This window comes from Pelodiscus sinensis, chromosome 3 (genome assembly GCF_049634645.1).
Source record: "Pelodiscus sinensis isolate JC-2024 chromosome 3, ASM4963464v1, whole genome shotgun sequence".
In the NCBI taxonomy this organism is placed as follows: Eukaryota; Metazoa; Chordata; order Testudines; family Trionychidae; genus Pelodiscus; species Pelodiscus sinensis.
Genome location: NC_134713.1, coordinates 75169884 through 75177666, shown reverse-complemented (window position 1 = coordinate 75177666; position 7783 = coordinate 75169884).

Sequence of the window (7783 nt, the reverse complement as noted above, 5' to 3'; positions counted from 1 at the left end):
AATAGTTTGGAAAGGGCCAAAAGTGGAAAAGGAAGTCTAATTCTGTCTTAGTCCAGGGGAAAAAAACGTTTTTTGAGAAATGTAAACAAATCAGGAAATCCTGGCACTTACTCCAGTTCCGATTTGGCAAAACACACCAGCCCTTTCCCTGTGTGTGAGCTGCTGTTTGTGAATGAAACCCAGATTAAGCTATTCATTGAACCCTGCCAGTCCCACAATTTCCAGGTTTCCCTTTCGCCTATGGCATAGCTTAAACTTTAAAATAATAATAATAAAAAACCATATGCATGTTATTAACTCTCCATATTCAAATGGAAATACAATGCTATCATAAATCTCTTTTTTCCCCCTAATGTAAATTCCTTTCTCCAGCATGAAGCTGCAGGAAAGCCATTGTATCTGAGTAATCTAAACTTGAAAGAGAATTTTTGTTAAACTAGTTACAATAGGGGAAACATGTTTTTCACGGAGTCAAAAGATTAAAGTTGATCATAAAAAAGGGTGCTGGCATTGGGGGTGAATTGGTTGCTCAACTAATGATTAGATACAAGACTTCAACAATAAATTAAGGAGCACAAAAAGAAAGATTTCTGCAGATAAGTTAAACTCTGTTCCAATAGTATCACATAAAAGATACCCTGTTTATTAAACATTTTAATCCTCTGCCTCTTCAGCTATTCTAAGTACACAATGAGAGTATAAACTCCAATAAAGACAGCCACTCTTTAACATCTGCCTGTCCCTTTCCCTTGCCATTTTTCTTTGTCAATTTTCCCGTTCTTTTTTTCTGACTCAACAAAATAGTTCTGATTCATTCACAACGTTAAAATGTATTTGCTGAAAACTGTTGTTCTTAGGTCAAAGTTAATTTTGCTGTGCAGCAATGCCAGCAAAGTCAGGAGCCAAACGGAGTGCCTGCTCAGGAACTCATAAAGGAGCTTTTCTAATGGAAGTCTTCAAATTTGTTAAAATCTGTTATGATGAAGATGATGATCAATTACTCATAAAAGCTTCCTGAGTAAATAGAATGTATTATATAACCCTAAGGGCATGTCAAATTAGCACCCCTTATTTCAAAGTAGCAAGGCGAGTGTCTATACTACCAAGCCCATTTTTTTGAACTAAAGGGCTTGTTATTTCAAAATAATAACTCCTGCTTGTGAAGAGGAATAGAGCTATTTCAAAACTGTTATTTTTGGGTATTATTATTTCAAAATAACTCCCTAGTGTAGACATACCCTAAGTGAGTAGTGCTCAACCTTTTTTTTATTCATGACCCCCAGGGCTGGAAATATTTTTTTAAGGAAAAAAAAAAAAAAAAAAGCATGGCCCTTTAATTTAAAGTGTTGGTCCTCTCCTCCTGACCTCACCATGTGTATGTCAGGCACCGAGCTGGAAAAACAAAAGGGCAGCCAGCCTGATGCTACGACTCCCCCCCCCCCCCCCCCGGGAAAATAGCCGCAACCCCCAAGGGGACCACGACCTATGGGTCGTGCCCCGCTGCCCTAAGTGACTAAAAAAGAAGCATCTGTTGGTTCTGGAGAGTGAATTGCAAACTGGTGGACTTACATCAGAGTGGACTTGGGCCCAGATCCTCAAAGGTAATTGGGTGTTAAGCCTCTCAATATCTTTGAGGATCTGGGCCCTAGTTGCGTATGGGTCTAATAATCCAATTTCCACTAAAGGCATACATGCACAATGAACTATAAGATCGGGGAAAGACAATAGAAAGACTCCCCTTGACTTTAACTATATAAGGCCCTAATTGGGTCCCTCACCAGACCAATTCCAGACATGTTGTAAGTGAGCACAAATCTAATGATTCAGTTGAATTGTGCCTTCTTACAAATGTAGTGAATTTGAAACAGTGTGCTTCTATGGTCTGTTTATTACCACACTCAATAGTGAGATCCCTTGTGATACGCAAACATCATCATTAAACCATGAAAACTCCCCCAACTGATCTGCAGGACCATTTCCTGTTCCAAATAAGCTGTGTGTTTCATATTTCACCCCACACCTGGGAGGGAGAGGGAGAAGAGGAGCAGAAAGGTATAATTTTCAAAAGTGTTTAGACTATGTAAGGTCTCCCATGTAGCCAGTCTATGCCAACAGGAAGGAGCTCTCCCACTGACATAATTAAACAATCCCCAATGAGTGGCAGTAGCTACATCAGAAGAACATCTTCCACTAACATAGTGTTTTCCATACTGGCACCTTTGTCATTGAAATTTGTCATTGAAATTTGTTGATTAAGGTTGTGTTTTTTCGCATCCTAGGCCAACAAAAGTGCTAAGAAAGACATAGCTTAAATTACAAAAGGAGCCCCATTTTGAAAAACTATTTCCTGTAGTTGTTCAAAAACTGGGCTTGTTTAGTCTTGACACAAGGAGAGAGCTAATGAAAGTCTTCAAATATGTTAAGACTTGTTATGATGAAGATGGTACTCAATTACTCTCCATTTCCACTGAAAGTAGGATAAGAAGTAATCAGGTCAGTCTGCACTAGGTACATTTAGATTACATATTAAGAAAACTTTATAACTGTAAGGGCAGTTAAGCTCTGGAATAGGCTTTTAAGGGAAGTTGTGGAATGCCTGTTTTTGGAAGTTTTTAAGATAAACACCTGTCAGGAATTGTCTATAATTTACTTGGTCCTGCCTTAACATGGAGGACTGAACTTGATGACCTCTTAAGGTCCCTTCCAGCCTTAGATTTCTATGAGTCTATAACACTTTTTCAAATGTTGAGTCTTAGACAATTTTTTTAGCAAAACTTAATTTTGCCCCCAAAAAGTCTTTTCATATTTTCTCAAAGACTAGAAAATGTCAACTTTAATATTTTTCAAAATTTAAAAAAAGCTGTAATTTTTAAAAATCCTATTTGGGGTTTACTATTTCCTCATTAAAAGCATGGCTATTGCAATCATTTTTAATTAACAGAACAGCCCATAGAATCTGATCACTTGTTTTCTTGATGAGCATTGAAAATTGGTGGATCTGAACACCAAACTGGAACAAACAATCAGCCACAACCAGTTCCATTTATAGCCCGTTTCCTCAGGGTGCTGTGTAGTCTCCAACGGCTCGTATAGACTACATTCCTCTATCAAAAGAGGAATGTAAACGAGCCTGACTGAAAGTGCAAATGAAGGGCGGATTTAAATATATTTAAATATTCACTTCATTTGCATATTTGCATCGCTATTTCAAAAAAGGGTATTTCAAAAGTGAAAACTTTCAACAGTCTAGATGCAGTTCTGTTGGGGGAAAAAAAAACCTTTTTCGAAAGATTCCATACTCCTTAAAAAAGGAGGAGTTGCACTTTCGATTTGCCTAATTTACATTCCTCTTTCGAAAGAGGAATGTACTTTAGACATAGCCCCCCCAAAAAAGAAAAGGTAGAGCAATAATATCCCTGTTCTTGGCTGAGATTGTGGGGCCCTCTGGCTATTAAAGGGTCTGGAACTCCCCTCCTGGGGATCAGGGTGGTCCACCAGCTCTGCTTGACTTCTTGCAGACATCTGTTGAGAGAATGTATTCTTAACTGTCTCCTGGTTCCCCACCCTCACAAGCATCAAGGCCCTCCTTTAGTCCTCCAGACCTATAATTAATTGTTAAGCAGAGTCAGTTGATTCCCAGCACCTGCCTGTTCGGCTTCCCTCCAGAACAGAACTGCCTCCCAGTTACACTACAAAGTTCTGTAGGTGTTCTGCTAGAATTGTATAAATAACTTCTTTACTGTTAGAAAGTCACTTGAGCTTAGTAATTCACAATGTTCAAACCAAAAGTCAAATATTGCTCTCCTTACTCACATGTACAATGCCATTTAACACAATGGAACAATTATCAGAGTGAGAGAGGTCAGCAGGATTTGACCTAAATGTTTACAGATTTGCCTCCTTTCCCTGTGAACTTCTAGTACATTTCACTGTTATTAGAACTATAGACAGGCTCCTGCTTCCATTTAAGCCAATGGGAATTCTTCCATTCACTTCAATAGCAGCAGGATTAATATAATATAATATAATCATTCATATCATGGAGATAAAATATTAACTGAAATTCTGCCTTAAAAGAGAGGTATGTAGAACCTATAGAAATGTGAATAAAAGGTAGATAAATCCAAGAGACTAGGGATTAAGTTTGACAGCTAACAAAGCTATAAAAATCAACCTCTCTTATTCCTTTACCAACCTTGTCCTGCTGCATGATAGAATGCAGAAAAAGGTGAAAATACAGCTAAGTCTCTCATTCCTTTCTGCTCTGATAGAGGCTTATCCAGCCCCAGAGTGTGTGTGTGAGTGCAAGAGTGTTTTTAAAATTTGTACATGGAATATCTTTGTTACCCTGTCAAGGAAAAAAATGCAGCAGGAATATTAATTTCAGGCTGCGTTCAATAGCCTGCATAGAGTTGTATTCCCCAGCACCGCAAAGAAGGGAAACAGGTGCTTCATCTCCTCCACATCTGGTTTGGATGACTACAATACTCTGAACACCTGCACTTTGCATCCCAGCCAAGTCATGCCTCCCATTGTATTGTATGGGACTTTCTGCCTGTAGCAATAAAAAAGCATTGTTTATCAGATTTACCAGAGGAGCATAGGTTGTGAGGAGGGGGCAGAATAAACAAACCTGGAACAAAACTGATATGAAAGCAAATCAGTACCACAACTTGAGGATTTGTGACCATGAAAGGGAAGCTTTTGGTGAAGACAAAGATAGAAAGTATTGTCCAGGGGTCAGTCTTCAAAGCAGATTTCCTATCTGACCTACAACTGAGTATACCTTTTAAGAGAATGTCATTGTTTCACACCAGGAGTTACATTTTAGGACAAAAAGATTCAGGATTAAGAGTGAAATTCTTTGTTCAAATTCTTAAAGAATGTACATTCATTTTAATTTTTTTAAACTTGTTTTCTCTATAGTGGGCAAACAACGTGTTGATAAAACCATCTTAAGACAAATGTTAAAGGTTGTCTAATTTAGATCTCTGTTTTGTAAGTTTAACTTTAGTGTAACTTTAAGCTTATGTATAGTCCCTTTGAAATCAAAGGGACTACTTACAAGCATGCCTAAAGTTAAACACCTGCTTAAGCACTTTGCTAAACTGGGGCCTTAATAAATAAGTCAAAGAACTGGACATTGGCATATCTGACTTCTTTGCCCATGTTCACTCTGTGATCTTGAACAAGTTAATTAATGTTTTGGTTGTTATTTATTGTATTATCCTAGCAAAAATATAGACTAAAAAGTCTCTGTCACTTCAGTTTCTCCATCTGTAAAACTCCAGCTATATATATTTACTTAGCACCTACCATTGTTGGTTGATTCATGTTTGCATAGTGTTTTGAGATCCTCAAATGAAAGGCATTGAAGAAGTTATAAGTATTTATCAATAAATATTATATTAAGTATTTACAACAGTTTTAGCTAATTAATTAAGAAAGTTCATTCAAGTGGTTCTACTAATGTAACTGAACCAAGTTTTCCGCAGAAGTGGCATCCAAATCCACAAGTGTTTTCTTAGGTTTGTGTTGAGCGCCAACTAGTGCTAAAGCTGTAGAACTATAAAAAGGAATAGGACTGAAATTATGCCCTGGTAAAACAAGTGTTAGGATCTCTATGCTAATGAAGTTAGACAAAGATAATTTACGGTACAAAGCAAAGGCCTTTGTTGATGCATATTGATGCTATTGTTTTGGCTTTTAAATCTATTAAATAGGATTTGTAGATAGTAAATACAAAGTAGGACAATAAAAATATTTTGTTGTGTGGAAAACTATATCACATGTTGGAAAAGTATTTTACTAGGAAACAAACGTCCTGAATAGGAGCAATGAATGTTTTAGCGAAGAGGCCTTATCCCAATGGCACGATGAGCAAATAGTTGGCATCAGTGTAATAATTCCATTTGTGTGGATTAGAGGACATGACAATATAAACAGGTAAAGAATATCTGTCAGCACAGATGAAAAAGTTGAGCCATTAACTACACAAGAGCTCACGAACGTAAAGGGACACCTGCAGGACAGCATATGGAGCACTGGATTTTGTTAGAGAAACAGTTTCTCCCCTCCCCCCTCCCGAAATCTCCATCTAACTTCCCAATTTACTGCATCTCACATATAAATGCCATAGTTTAAGATCTACAGCTACCCTTTCAAATGAGTGATGGTATAATACATAAAACAGAAATAGACAAAAGCATATATAATAGGGAAATGAGAATAGTGGAAAGTATCATTTTGCTTGCCAAAACCATTGACATAAAGCATCTACATGCCCTGTGCATCCATACACATACTCATGTGTGCATCCCATACACAATCATCTATACAAACACATTCATCCATACACATACAACTCCCTCATCTATTGCTACCGCTGGTTGACTTGGGTCAGCATAAGAAAATGTTTATGAATTTTCCATGAGATTTATCCTGTTTTTACAGTGCCTACGTATACAAAAATATGATCAATTGCATTTTTTTGAAAGAGCTAGGAGTCTTACTTTCAGACTAGGATGCATGAACATTAGCCATCATTGAATTTGGCCCCATTCCTGCAAAAAGTTCCCTACAGGTGGAGTGATAGTTATGATCAAGCAGGTTTTCTTAAATCATCTCCAGGAACTCACATATTAGGATTGTTAACTTACACCAGTTTGCTGACTGGTACAACAAGGCTCGGTTTATAGGCTGGTAAATCTGAATGTAACTGTGCCATCACTTTCCAAAATGTTAAGCAAAGAAAATCTGTATAAAAATTGCTAAATACATTTTGGATTTTGAAAAATTATTCAGGGCACTGACTGTTGCTTAAACAATCAGAAAAACATGGATCTTTGTGACAGTCACTTATAATTACCTGGAAATTATTTAATAGATTGAGATGTCTACAGAATCATTTGCAAAGTGGATTGTTTAAATAATACTGCTTTGAGAACCATTAAGTCTCTGGAGTTTAAGGGTAGCAAGAAAGGTAAAACCATGACAATGGTGTCAAATCTCTCTTTTCATGACATCAGCTTTCCAACACATCATATTTTATCAATGGCTTAGTTGTGGAGTAAAGCTGTTATATTAATTTGCTTTATCCTTCCTCTCATAACAAGGCAGTTAATTGTGGGAATAACAGGACTAACACAGCAGCCATAAATAATCTCCTTGTCAGTGTCATTGCATGGCATGATTTTTATACCAAATCCTAGGTTTTTTGTCATGTCACAGCTAAGTCAGACATTTTTTACTCATGAGCTCCTCAGAAATTATTTAGTTTATTAACTAATTTAAAACCATTTAACAGGTAGGGATTATTTTTATGTAATTTCCACATCTCCCTCTAAAGTCCTTATTCCCATAGATGTTATAATTCATTCTTCCAATAGAAATCAAACAGGGTGAAATCTTAGCTCCATTGAAGTCAGTGGCAAAACTCCAGTTGGATTTAATGAGGCCAGGATTTTGCCCATAAAGTTCAACTTGAAAAAAATGTGCAAATAGGACACAGCAGCTACTCCATGATCATGAGTTTACTCCATATCCTTCCATTCATACTTAGGCAAAGTGCCTTTGAAATGACTGAGTCAAGTCTGACTAAGAACGGCGGGATTATATCCTTAAATTGTTGAAGGGTCACATGTGTAACTGAATAACATTTCCTTTGAAATCTGAAAACCGTGTAAGGTTAAAAAAGTGAATCTGAATTTTGTATGTTTCTGAGGTCTGTATCAGAGCCTGCAGTTTTTGCCTTGGATCTTGTTTTTAAGAACTCAGATTTTTG